Source organism: Schistocerca gregaria, chromosome 7 (genome assembly GCF_023897955.1).
Source record: "Schistocerca gregaria isolate iqSchGreg1 chromosome 7, iqSchGreg1.2, whole genome shotgun sequence".
NCBI classification, from domain to species: Eukaryota; Metazoa; Arthropoda; class Insecta; order Orthoptera; family Acrididae; genus Schistocerca; species Schistocerca gregaria.
This window is the reverse complement of record NC_064926.1, coordinates 12,284,585-12,298,004: the sequence shown is the minus strand read 5'-3', so window position 1 is coordinate 12,298,004 and position 13,420 is coordinate 12,284,585.

The window sequence follows — 13,420 nt, the reverse complement described above, 5'->3', positions numbered from 1 at the left end:
GTGCGCATGGAGACTTTTGTATTCAATCCCGATGAAATTTCTGTGTTTCATCAACACTCTGATAGTTCACAGAATACAGAATGCCTCCAGGTGTGCATCGGAAAGTACTACTGGTCTTCCAGGAAAAGATCAAAGAGTTGCCTGTTTGAGACATTACTGCCATGGAGGAAAATTGGGCATGGTGACTGTTGTATTCAATCCCGATGCAATTTCTGCGTTTCTACAACACTCCGATAGTCCACAGATAACGGAATGCATCCAGATGTGCATCGGAAACTACTAATGGTCTTCCAGGAAACGATATAGGCGTAGACTGCTTGAGACATTACTCCCATGGAGGAGAGTGCGCATGGTGACGGTTGTATTCAATCCCGATGCAATTTCTGTGTTTCAACAACACTCTGATAGTCCACAGACTACAGAATGCCTCCAGATGTGCATCGGAAACTACTACTGATCTTCCAGGGAACGATCAAAACGTAGACTGTTTGAGACATTACTCCCATGGAGGAAAGTGCGAATGGTGACTGTTGTATTCAGTCCCGATGCCATTTCTGCGTTTCTACAACACTCTGATAGTCCATAGATAACAGAATGCATCCAGATGTGCATCGGAAACTACTACTGGTCTTCCAGGGAACGATCAAAGCGTAGACTGTTTGTGACATTACTCCCATGGAGGAAAGTGTGCATGGGTACTGTTATATTCAATCCTGATGCAATTTCTGTGTTTCATCAACACTTTGAAGGTCCACAGATTACAGAATGCCTCCAGATGTGCATCGGAAACTACTACAGGTATTCCAGGAAACGATTCAGGCGTAGACTGATGAGACATTACTCCCGTGGAGGAAAGTGCACATGGTGACTGTTGTATTCAATCCCGATGCAATTTCTGTGTTTCAACAACACTCTGATAGTCCACAGACTACAGAATGCCTCCAGATGTGCATCGGAAACTACTATTGGTCTTCCAGGGAACGATCAATACGTATACTGTTTGAGACATTACTCCCATACAGGAAAATTGCGCATGGAGACTGTTGTATTCAATCCCGATGCAATTTCTGTGTTTCAACAACGCTCTGATAGTCCACAGATTACAGAATGCCCCCAGATGTTCATCGGAAACTACTACTGGTCATGCAGGGAACGATCAAAGCGTAAACTCTTTGAGACATTACTCCCATGGAGGAGAGTGCGCATGGTGACTGTTGTATTCAAACCCCACGCCATTTCTGTGTTTCCTCAACACTTTGAAGGTCCACAGACTACAGAATGCCTCCAGATGTGCAAAGGAAACTACTACTGGTCTTCCAGGGAACGATCAAAACGTAGACTATTTGAGACATTACTCCCATGGAGGAAAGTGCGCATGGTGACTGTTGTATTCAATCCCGATGAAATTTCTGTGTTTCATCAACACTCTGATAGTCCACAGATTACAGAATGCCTTCAGATGTGCATCGGAAACTACTATTGGTCTTCCAGGGAACAATCAAAACGTATACTGTTTGAGACATTACTCCCATACAGGAAAATTGCGCATGGAGACTGTTGTATTCAATCCCGATGCAATTTCTGTGTTTCAACAACGCTCTGATAGTCCACAGATTACAGAATGGCCAGAGATGTTCATCGGAAACTCCTACTGGTCATCCAGGGAACGATCAAAGCGTAAACTCTTTGAGACATTACTCCCATGGAGGACAGTGCGCATGGTGACTGTTGTATTCAAACCCGATGCCATTTCTGTGTTTCCTCAACACTTTGAAGGTCCACGGATTACAGAATACCTCCAGATGTGCATCGGAAACTACTATTGGTCCTCCAGGGAACGATCAAAGCGTATACTGTTTGAGACATTACTCCAATACAGAAAAATTGCGCATGGAGTCTGTTGTATTCAATCCCGATGCAATTTCTGTGTTTCAACAACGCTCTGATAGTCCACAGATTACAGAATTCCCCCAGATGTTCATCGGAAACCACTACTGGTTATCCAGGGAACGATCAAAGCGTAAACTCTTTGAGACATTACTCCCATGGAGGAAAGTGCGCATGGTGACTGTTGTATTCACTCCCGATGCAATTTCTGTGTTTCTACAACACTCTGATAGTCCACAGATAACAGAATGCTTCCAGATGTGCATCGGGAACTACTACTAGTCTTCCAGGGAACGATCAAAGTGTAGACTGTTTGAGGCATTACTCCCATGGAGGAAAACTGCGCATGGTGACTGTTGTATTCAATCCCGATGCAATTTCTGTGTTTCAACAACGCTCTGATAGTCCACACATTACAGAATGCCAGCATATGTTCATCGGAAACTACTACTGGTCTTCCAGGGAACGATCGAAGCGTAAACTGTTTGACACATTTCTCCCATGGAGGAAAGTGCGCATGGTGACTGTTGTATTCAATCCCGAGGCAATTACGTGTGTTTCATCAACACTTTGAAGGTCCACAGATTACTGAATGCCTCCAGATGTGCACCGGAAACTACTACTGGTCTTCCAGGTAACGATCAAAGCGTAGACTGTTTGAGACATTACTGCCATGGAGGAAAATTGCGCATGGTGACTGTTGTATTCAATCCCAATGCAATTTCTGTGTTTCAACAACGTTCTGATAGTCCACTTATTACAGAATGCCACCAGATGTTCATCGGAAACTACTACTGGTCTTCCAGGGAACGATCAAAGCGTAAACTGTTTGAGACATTACTCCCATGGGGGAAAGTGCGCATGGTGACTGTTGTATTCAATCCCGATGCAATTTCTGTGTTTCAACAACACTCTGATAGTCCACAGATTACAGAATGCCTCCAGGTGTGCATCGGAAACTACTACTGGTCTTCCAGGGAACGATCAAAGAATAGACTGTTTGTGACATTACTCCAATGGAGTTAAGTGCGCATGGAGACTTTTGTATTCAATCCCGATGAAATTTCTGTGTTTCATCAACACTCTGATAGTTCACAGATTACAGAATGCCTCCAGGTGTGCATCGGAAAGTACTACTGGTCTTCCAGGAAAAGATCAAAGAGTTGACTGTTTGAGACATTACTGCCATGGAGGAAAATTGGGCATGGTGACTGTTGTATTCAATCCCGATGCAATTTCTGCGTTTCTACAACACTCCGATAGTCCACAGATAACGGAATGCATCCAGATTTGCATCGGAAACTACTAATGGTCTTCCAGGAAACGATATAGGCGTAGACTGCTTGAGACATTACTCCCATGGAGGAGAGTGCGCATGGTGACGGTTGTATTCAATCCCGATGCAATTTCTGTGTTTCAACAACACTCTGATAGTCCACAGACTACAGAATGCCTCCAGATGTGCATCGGAAACTACTACTGGTCTTCCAGGGAACGATCAAAACGTAGACTGTTTAAGACATTACTCCCATGGAGGAAAGTGCGAATGGTGACTGTTGTATTCAATCCCGATGCAATTTCTGTGTTTCTACAACACTCCGATAGTCCACAGATAACGGAATGCATCCAGATGTGCATCGGAAACTACTAATGGTCTTCCAGGAAACGATATAGGCGTAGACTGCTTGAGACATTACTCCCATGGAGGAAAGTGCGCATGGTGACGGTTGTATTCAATCCCGATGCAATTTCTGTGTTTCAACAACACTCTGATAGTCCACAGACTACAGAATGCCTCCAGATGTGCATCGGAAACTACTACTGGTCTTCCAGGGAACGATCAAAGCGTAGACTGTTTGTGACATTACTCCCATGGAGTAAAGTGTGCATAGGTAGTGTTGTATTCAATCCTGATGCAATTTCTGTGTTTCATCAACACTTTGAAGGTCCACAGATTACAGAATGCCTCCAGATGTGCATCGGAAACTACTACTGGTATTCAAGGAAACGATCCAGGCGTAGACTGATGAGACATTACTCCCATGGAGGAAAGTGCACATGGTGACTTTTGTATTCAATCCCGATGCAATTTCTGTGTTTCAACAACACTCTGATAGTCCACAGACTACAGAATGCCTCCAGATGTGCATCGGAAACTACTATTGGTCTTCCAGGGAACGATCAAAACGTATACTGTTTGAGACATTACTCCCATACAGGAAAATTGATCATGGAGACTGTTGTATTCAATCCCGATGCAATTTCTGTGTTTCAACAACGCTCTGATAGTCCACAGATTACAGAATGCCCCCAGATGTTCATCGCAAACTACTACTGGACATCCAGGGAACGATCAAAGCGTAAACTCTTTGAGACATTACTCCCATGGAGGACAGTGCGCATGGTGACTGTTGTATTCAATCCCGATGCCATTTCTGTGTTTCCTCAACACTTTGAAGGTCCACAGATTACAGAATACCTCCAGATGTGCATCGGAAACTACTATTGGTCCTCCAGGGAACGATCAAAGCGTATACTGTTTGAGAAATTACTCACATACAGGAAAAATGCGCATGGAGACTGTTGTATTCAATCCCGATGCAATTTCTGTGTTTCAACAACGCTCTGATAGTCCACAGATTACAGAATGCCCCCAGATGTTCATCGGAAACCACTACTGGATCTCCAGGGAACGATCAAAGCGTAAACTCTTTGAGACATTACTCCCATGGAGGAAAGTGCGCATGGTGACTGTTGTATTCACTCCCGATGCAATTTCTGTGTTTCTACAACACTCTGATAGTCCACAGATAACAGAATGCTTCCAGATGTGCATCGGGAAGTACTACTGGTCTTCCAGGGAACGATCAATGAGTGGACTGTTTGAGGCATTACTCCCATGGAGGAAAACTGCGCATGGTGACCGTTGTATTCAATCCCGATGCAATTTCTGCGTTTCAACAACGCTCTGATAGTCCACACATTACAGAATGCCCCCAGATGTTCATCGGAAACTACTACTGGTCTTCCAGGGAACGATCGATGCGTAAACTCTTTGACACATTTCTCCCATGGAGGAAAGTGCGCATGGTGACTGTTGTATTCAATCCCGAGGCAATTTCGTGTGTTTCATCAACACTTTGAAGGTCCACAGATTACTGAATGCCTCCAGATGTGCATCGGAAACTACTACTGGTCTTCCAGGTAACGATCAAAGCGTAGACTGTTTGAGACATTACTGCCATGGAGGAAAATTGCGCATGGTGACCGTTGTATTCAATCCCGATGCAATTTCTGTGTTTCAACAACGCTCTGATAGTCCACTTATTACAGAATGCCCCCAGATGTTCATCGGAAACTGCTACTGGTCTTCCAGGGAACGATCAAAGCGTAAACTGTTTGAGACATTACTCCCATGGGGGAAAGTGCGCATGGTGACTGTTGTATTCAATCCCGATGCAATTTCTGTGTTTCAACAACACTCTGATAGTCCACAGATTACAGAATGCCTCCAGGTGTGCATCGGAAACTACTACTGGTCTTCCAGGGAACGATCAAAGCGTAGACTGTTTGTGACATTACTCCAATGGAGGAAAGTGCGCATGGAGACTTTTGTATTCAATCCCGATGAAATTTCTGTGTTTCATCAACACTCTGATAGTTCACAGAATACAGAATGCCTCCAGGTGTGCATCGGAAAGTACTACTGGTCTTCCAGGAAAAGATCAAAGCGTAGAGTGTTTGAGACATTACTGCCATGGAGGAAAATTGGGCATGGCGACTGTTGTATTCAATCCCGATGCAATTTCTGTGTTTCTACAACACTCCGATAGTCCACAGATAACGGAATGCATCCAGATGTGCATCGGAAACTACTACTGGTCTTCCAGGAAACGATATAGGCGTAGACTGCTTGAGACATTACTCACATGGAGGAAAGTGCGCATGGTGACGGTTGTATTCAATCCCGAGGCAATTTCTGTGTTTCAACAACACTCTGATAGTCCACAGATTACAGAATGTTACCAGATGTGCATCGGAAACTACTACTGGTCTGCCAGGGAACCATCAAAGCGTAGACTGTTTAAGACATTACTCCCATGGAGGACAGTGCGCATGGTGACTGATGTATTAAATCAAGATGCAATTTCTGTGTTTCAACAACACTCTGATAGTCCACACATTACAGAATGCCCCCAGATGTTCATCGGAAACTACTACTGGTCTTCCAGGGAACAATCAAAGCGTAAACTGTTTGAGACGTTACTCCCATGGACTAAAGTGGGCATGGTGACTGTTGTGTTCAGTCCCGATGCAATTTCTGTGTTTCATCAACACTTTGAAGGTCCACAGATTACAGAATGCCTCCAGATGTGCATCGGAAACTACTAATGGTCTTCCAGGAAACGATCAAAGCGTAGACTGTTTGAGACATTATTCCCATGTAGGAAAGTGCGCATGGTGACTGTTTTATTCAATCCCCATGCAATTTCTGTGTTTCAACAACACTCTGATAGTCCACAGATTACAGAATGCCTCCAGATGTGCATCGGAAACTACTACTGGTCTTCCAGGAACCGATCAAAGCGTAGACTGTTTGAGACATTACTCCCATGGAGGAAAATTGCGCATGGAGACTGTTGTATTCAAACCCGATGCAATTTCTGTGTTTCAACAACACTCTGATAGTCCACAGATTATAGAATGCCCCAAGATGTGCATCGGAAACTTCTACTGGTCTTCCGGGGAACGATCAAAGCGTAGACTGTTTGAGACATTACTCCCATGGAGGAAAGAGCGCATCGTGACTGTTTTATTCAATCCCGATGCAATTTCTGCGTTTCTACAACACTCTGATAGACCACAGATAACAGAATGCATCCAGATGTGCATCGGAAGCTACAACTGGTCTTCCAGGGAACGATGAAAGAGTAGACTGTTTGAGACATTACTAACAATGAGGAAAGTGCGCATGGTGACTGTTGTATTCAATCCCGAGTCAATTTCTGTGTTTCATCAGCACTTTGAAGGTAGACAGATTACAGAATGACTCCAGACGTGCAACGGAAAATACTACTGGTCTTCCAGGGAACGATCGAATCGTAGATTGTTTGAGACATTTCTCCCATGGAGGAAAGTGCGAATGGTGACTGTTGTATTCAATCCCGATAAAATTTCTGTATATCATCAACACTCTGATAGTCCACAGATTACAGAATGCCTCCAGATGTGCATCGGAAACTACTACTGGTCTTCCACGGAACGACCAATGCGTAAAAGTCTTTGAGACATTACTCCCATGGAGGAAAGTGCGCATAGTGACTGTTGTATTCAATCCCGATGCATTTTCTGTGTTTCATTAACACTTTGAAGGTCCACTGTTTACAGAATGTCTCCAGATGTGCATCGGAAACTACTACTGGTCTTCCAGGGAACGATCAAAGCGTAGTCTGTTTGAGACATTACCCCGTGGTGGAAAATTGTGCATGGTGACTGTTGTATTCAATCCAGATGCAATTTCTGTGTTTCATCAACACTCTGAAGGTCCACAGATTACAGAATGCCTCCAGATGTGCATCGGAAACTAATACTGGTCTTCCAGGAAACTATCAAAGCGTAGACTGTTTGAGACATTATTCCCATGGAGGAAAGTGGGCATGGTGACTGATGTATTCTATCCCGATGCAATTTCTGTGTTTCAACAACACTCTGATAGTCCACAGATTACAGAATGCCTCCCGATGTGCATCGGAAATTACTACTGGTCTTCCAGGAAACGACCAAAGCGTAGACTGTTTGAGACATTACTCCCATGGAGGAAAGTGCGCATGATGACTGTTGAATTCTATCCCGATGCAATTTCTGTGTTTCAACAACACTCTGATAGTCCACAGATTACAGAATGCCTCCAGATGTGCATCGGAAACTACTACTGGTCTTCCAGGAAACGATCAAAGCGTAGACAGTTTGAGACATTACTCCCATGGAATAAAGTGTGCATGGTGACTGTTGTATTCAATCCCGATACAATTTCTGTGTTTCATCAACACTTTGAAGGTCAACAGATTACAGAATACCACCAGATGTTCATCAGAAACTACTACTGGTCTTCCAGGGAACAATCAAAGCGTAAACTGTTTGAGACATTACTCCCATGGAGGAAAGTGCGCATGGTGACTGTTGTATTCAATCCCGATGCATTTTCTGTGTTTCATTAACACTTTGAAGGTCCACTGTTTACAGAATGTCTCCAGATGTGCATCGGAAACTACTACTGGTCTTCCAGGGAACGATCAAAACGTAGACTGTTTGAGACATTACTCCCATGGATGAAAGTGCGCATGGTGACTGTTGTATTCAATCCCGATGCAATTTCTGTGTTTCATCAACACTCTGAAAGTCCACAGATTACAGAATGCCTCCAGATGTGTATCGGAAACTACTACTGGTCTTCCAGGGAACGATCAAATATTACACTGTTTGAGGCACTACTCCCATGGAGGAAAGTACACATGGTGACTGTTGTATTCAATCCCGATGCAATTTCTGTGTTTCAACAACACTCTGATAGTCCACAGATTACAGAATGCCTCCAGATGTGCATCGGAAATTACTACTGGTCTTCCAGGAAACGATCAAAGCGTAGACTGTTTGAGACATTACTCCCATGGAGGAAAGTGCGCATGATGACTGTTGTATTCTATCCCGATGCAATTTCTGTGTTTCGACAACACTCTGATAGTCCACAGATTACAGAATGCCTCCACATGTGCATCGGAAACTTCTACTGGTCTTGCAGGGAACGATCAAAGCGTAGACTGTATGAGACATTACTCCCATGGAGGAAAGTGCGCATGGTGACTGTTGTATTCAATCCCGATGCATTTTCTGTGTTTCATCAACACTTTGAAGGCCCACTGTTTACAGAATGCCTCCAGATGTGCATCGGAAACTACTACTGGTCTTCCAGGGAACGATCAAAACGTATACTGTTTGAGACATTACTCCCATGGAGGAAAGTGCGCATGGTGACTGTTGTATTCAATCCCGATGCAATTTCTGTGTTTCATCAACACTCTAAAAGTCCACAGATTTCAGAATGCCTCCAGATGTGTATCGGAAACTACTACTGGTCTTACAGGGAACAATCAAAGCGTAAACTGTTTGAGACATTACTCCCATGGAGGAAAGTGCGCATGGTGACTGTTATATTCAATCCCGATGCAATTTCTGTGTTTCATCAACACACTAGATCGCGTGTTGCTGACGACGACCAGGAGTAGTTTAGGAGGGATCCCAGGCAGGAGGCCTGCGCCTCTTTCGATCTGTATCCCAGTTTGTGCTAGCCTTCTTAAGGCAAACTTGTTTATCTTATGTCTGTACTCAGATATTGTTGCTTCCGCTGACTCGTCTATGATCGAGCTCTTGTATTCGAGCCTTCGAGGCTCCTGGCTTGTAATATGATCTACTACTGGTCTTCCAGGAAACGATCAAAGCGTAGACTGTTTGAGACATTACTCCCATACAGGAAAATTGCGCATGGAGACTGTTGTATTCAAACCCGATGCAATTTATGTGTTTCAACAACACTCTGATAGTCCACAGATTATAGAATGCCCCAAGATGTGCATCGGAAACTTCTACTGGTCTTCCGGGGAACGATCAAAGCGTAGACTGTTTGAGACATTACTCCCATGGAGGAAAGAGCGCATCGTGACTGTTTTATTCAATCCCGATGCAATTTCTGCGTTTCTACAACACTCTGATAGACCACAGATAACAGAATGCTTCCAGATGTGCATCGGAAGCTACAACTTGTCTTCCAGGGAACGATGAAAGAGTAGACTGTTTGAGACATTACTAACAAGGAGGAAAGTGCGAATGGTGACTGTTGTATTCAATCCCGATGAAATTTCTGTATATCATCAACACTCTGATAGTCCACAGATTACAGGATGCCTCCAGATGTGCATCGGAAACTACTACTGGTCTTCCAGGGAACGATCAAAGCGTAGACTGTTTGAGACATTACTCTCATGGAGGAAAGTGCACATAGTGACTGTTGTATTCATTCCCGATGCAATTTCTGTGTTTCATCAACACTTTGAAGGTCCACAGATTACAGAATTCCTCCAGATGTGCATCGGAAACTACTACTGGTCCTACAGGAATCGATCAAAGCGTAGACTGTTTGAGACATACTCCCATGGATGAAAATTGCGCATGGTGACTGTTGTATTCAATCCCGATGCAATTTCTGTGTTTCAACAACACTCTGATAGTCCACAGATTACAGAATGCCTCTAGATGTGCATCGGAAACTACTACTGGTCTTCCAGGGAACGATCAAAGCGTAGTCTGTTTGAGACATTACCCCATGGTGGAAAATTGTGCATGGTGACTGTTGTATTCAATCCCGATGCAATTTCTGTGTTTCATCAACACTCTGAAGGTCCACAGATTACAGAATGCCTCCAGAAGTGCATCGGAAACTAATACTGGTCTTCCAGGAAACTATCAAAGCGTAGACTGTTTGAGACATTATTCCCATGGAGGAAAGTGGGCATGGTGACTGATGTATTCTATCCCGATGCAATTTCTGTGTTTCAACAACACTCTGATAGTCCACAGATTACAGAATGCCTCCAGATGTGCATCGGAAATTACTACTGGTCTTCCAGGAAACGATCAAAGCGTAGACTGTTTGAGAACATTACTCCCATGGAGGAAAGTGCGCATGATGACTGTTGAATTCTATCCCGATGCAATTTCTGTGTTTCAACAACACTCTGATAGTCCACAGATTACAGAATGCCTCCAGATGTGCATCGGAAACTTCTACTGGTCTTGCAAGGAACGATCAAAGCGTAAACTGTTTGAGACATTACTCCCATGGAGGAAAGTACACTTGGTGACTGTTGTATTCAATCCCGATGCAATTTCTGTGTTTCAAAAACACTCTGATAGTCCACAGATTACAGAATGCCTCCAGATGTCATCGGAAACTACTACTGGTCTTCCAGGAAACTATCAAAGCGTAGACAGTTTGAGACATTACTCCCATGGAATAAAGTGTGCATGGTGACTGTTGTATTCAATCCCGATACAATTTCTGTGTTTCATCAACACTCTGAAAGTCCACAGATTACAGAATGCCTCCAGATGTGTATCGGAAACTACCACTGGTCTTTCAGGGAACGATCAAATATTACACTGTTTGAGGCACTACTCCCATGGAGGAAAGTACACATGGTGACTGTTGAATTCAATCCCGATGCAATTTCTGTGTTTCAACAACACTCTGATAGTCCACAGATTACAGAATGCCTTCAGATGTGCATCGGAAATTACTACTGGTCTTCCAGGAAACGATCAAAGCGTAGACTGTTTGAGACATTACTCCGATGGAGGAAAGTGCGCATGATGACTGTTGTATTCTATCCCGATGCAATTTCTGTGTTTCAACAACACTCTGATAGTCCACAGATTACAGAATGCCTCCACATGTGCATCGGAAACTACTACTGGTCTTGCAGGGAAAGATCAAAGCGTAGACTGTTTGAGACATTACTCCCATGGAGGAAAGTGCGCATGGTGACTGTTGTATTCAATCCCGATACAATTTCTGTGTTTCAACAACACTCTGATAGTCCACAGATTACAGAATGCCTCTAGATGTGCATCGGAAACTACTACTGGTCTTCCAGGGAACGATCAAAGCGTAGTCTGTTTGAGACATTACCCCATGGTGGAAAATTGTGCATGGTGAATGTTGTATTCAATCCCGATGCATTTTCTGTGTTTCATCAACACTTTGAAGGCCCACTGTTTACAGAATGCCTCCAGATGTGCATCGGAAACTACTACTGGTCTTCCAGGGAACGATCAAAACGTATACTGTTTGGGACATTACTCCCATGGAGGAAAGTGCGCATGGTGACTGTTGTATTCAATCCCGATGCAATTTCTAAGTTTCATCAACACTCTGTAAGTCCACAGATTACAGAATGCCTCCAGATGTGTATCGGAAACTACTACTGGTCTTCCAGGGAACGATCAAATATTACACTGTTTGAGGCACTACTCCCATGGAGGAAAGTACACATGGTGACTGTTGTATTCAATCCCGATGCAATTTCTGTGTTTCAACAACACTCTGATAGTCCACAGATTACAGAATGCCTCCAGATGTGCATCGGAAATTACTACTGGTCTTCCAGGAAACGATCAAAGCGTAGACTGTTTGAGACATTACTCCCATGGAGGAAAGTGCGCATGATGACTGTTGTATTCTATCCCGATGCAATTTCTGTGTTTCGACAACACTCTGATAGTCCACAGATTACAGAATGCCTCCACATGTGCATCGGAAACTTCTACTGGTCTTGCAGGGAACGATCAAAGCGTAGACTGTATGAGACATTACTCCCATGGAGGAAAGTGCGCATGGTGACTGTTGTATTCAATCCCGATGCATTTTCTGTGTTTCATCAACACTTTGAAGGCCCACTGTTTACAGAATGCCTCCAGATGTGCATCGGAAACTACTACTGGTCTTCCAGGGAACGATCAAAACGTATACTGTTTGAGACATTACTCCCATGGAGGAAAGTGCGCATGGTGACTGTTGTATTCAATCCCGATGCAATTTCTGTGTTTCATCAACACTCTAAAAGTCCACAGATTTCAGAATGCCTCCAGATGTGTATCGGAAACTACTACTGGTCTTACAGGGAACAATCAAAGCGTAAACTGTTTGAGACATTACTCCCATGGAGGAAAGTGCGCATGGTGACTGTTATATTCAATCCCGATGCAATTTCTGTGTTTCATCAACACTTTGAAGGTCCACAGATTACAGAATGCATCCAGATGTGTATCGGAAACTACTACTGGCCTTCCAGGGAACGATCAAAACGTATACTGTTTGACACATTACTCCCATGGAGGAAAGAGCGCATGGTGACTGTTTTATTCAATCCCGATGCAATTTCTGTGTTTCAACAATACTCTGATAGTCCACAGATTACAGAATGCCTCCAGATGTGCATCGGAAACTACTACTGGTCTTCCAGGAAACGATCAAAGCGTAGACTGTTTGAGACATTACTCCCATACAGGAAAATTGCGCATGGAGACTGTTGTATTCAAACCCGATGCAATTTCTGTGTTTCAACAACACTCTGATAGTCCACAGATTATAGAATGCCCCAAGATGTGCATCGGAAACTTCTACTGGTCTTCCGGGGAACGATCAAAGCGTAGACTGTTTGAGACATTACTCCCATGGAGGAAAGAGCGCATCGTGACTGTTTTATTCAATCCCGATGCAATTTCTGCGTTTCTACAACACTCTGATAGACCACAGATAACAGAATGCTTCCAGATGTGCATCGGAAGCTACAACTTGTCTTCCAGGGAACGATGAAAGAGTAGACTGTTTGAGACATTACTAACAACGAGGAAAGTGCGAATGGTGACTGTTGTATTCAATCCCGATGAAATTTCTGTATATCATCAACACTCTGATAGT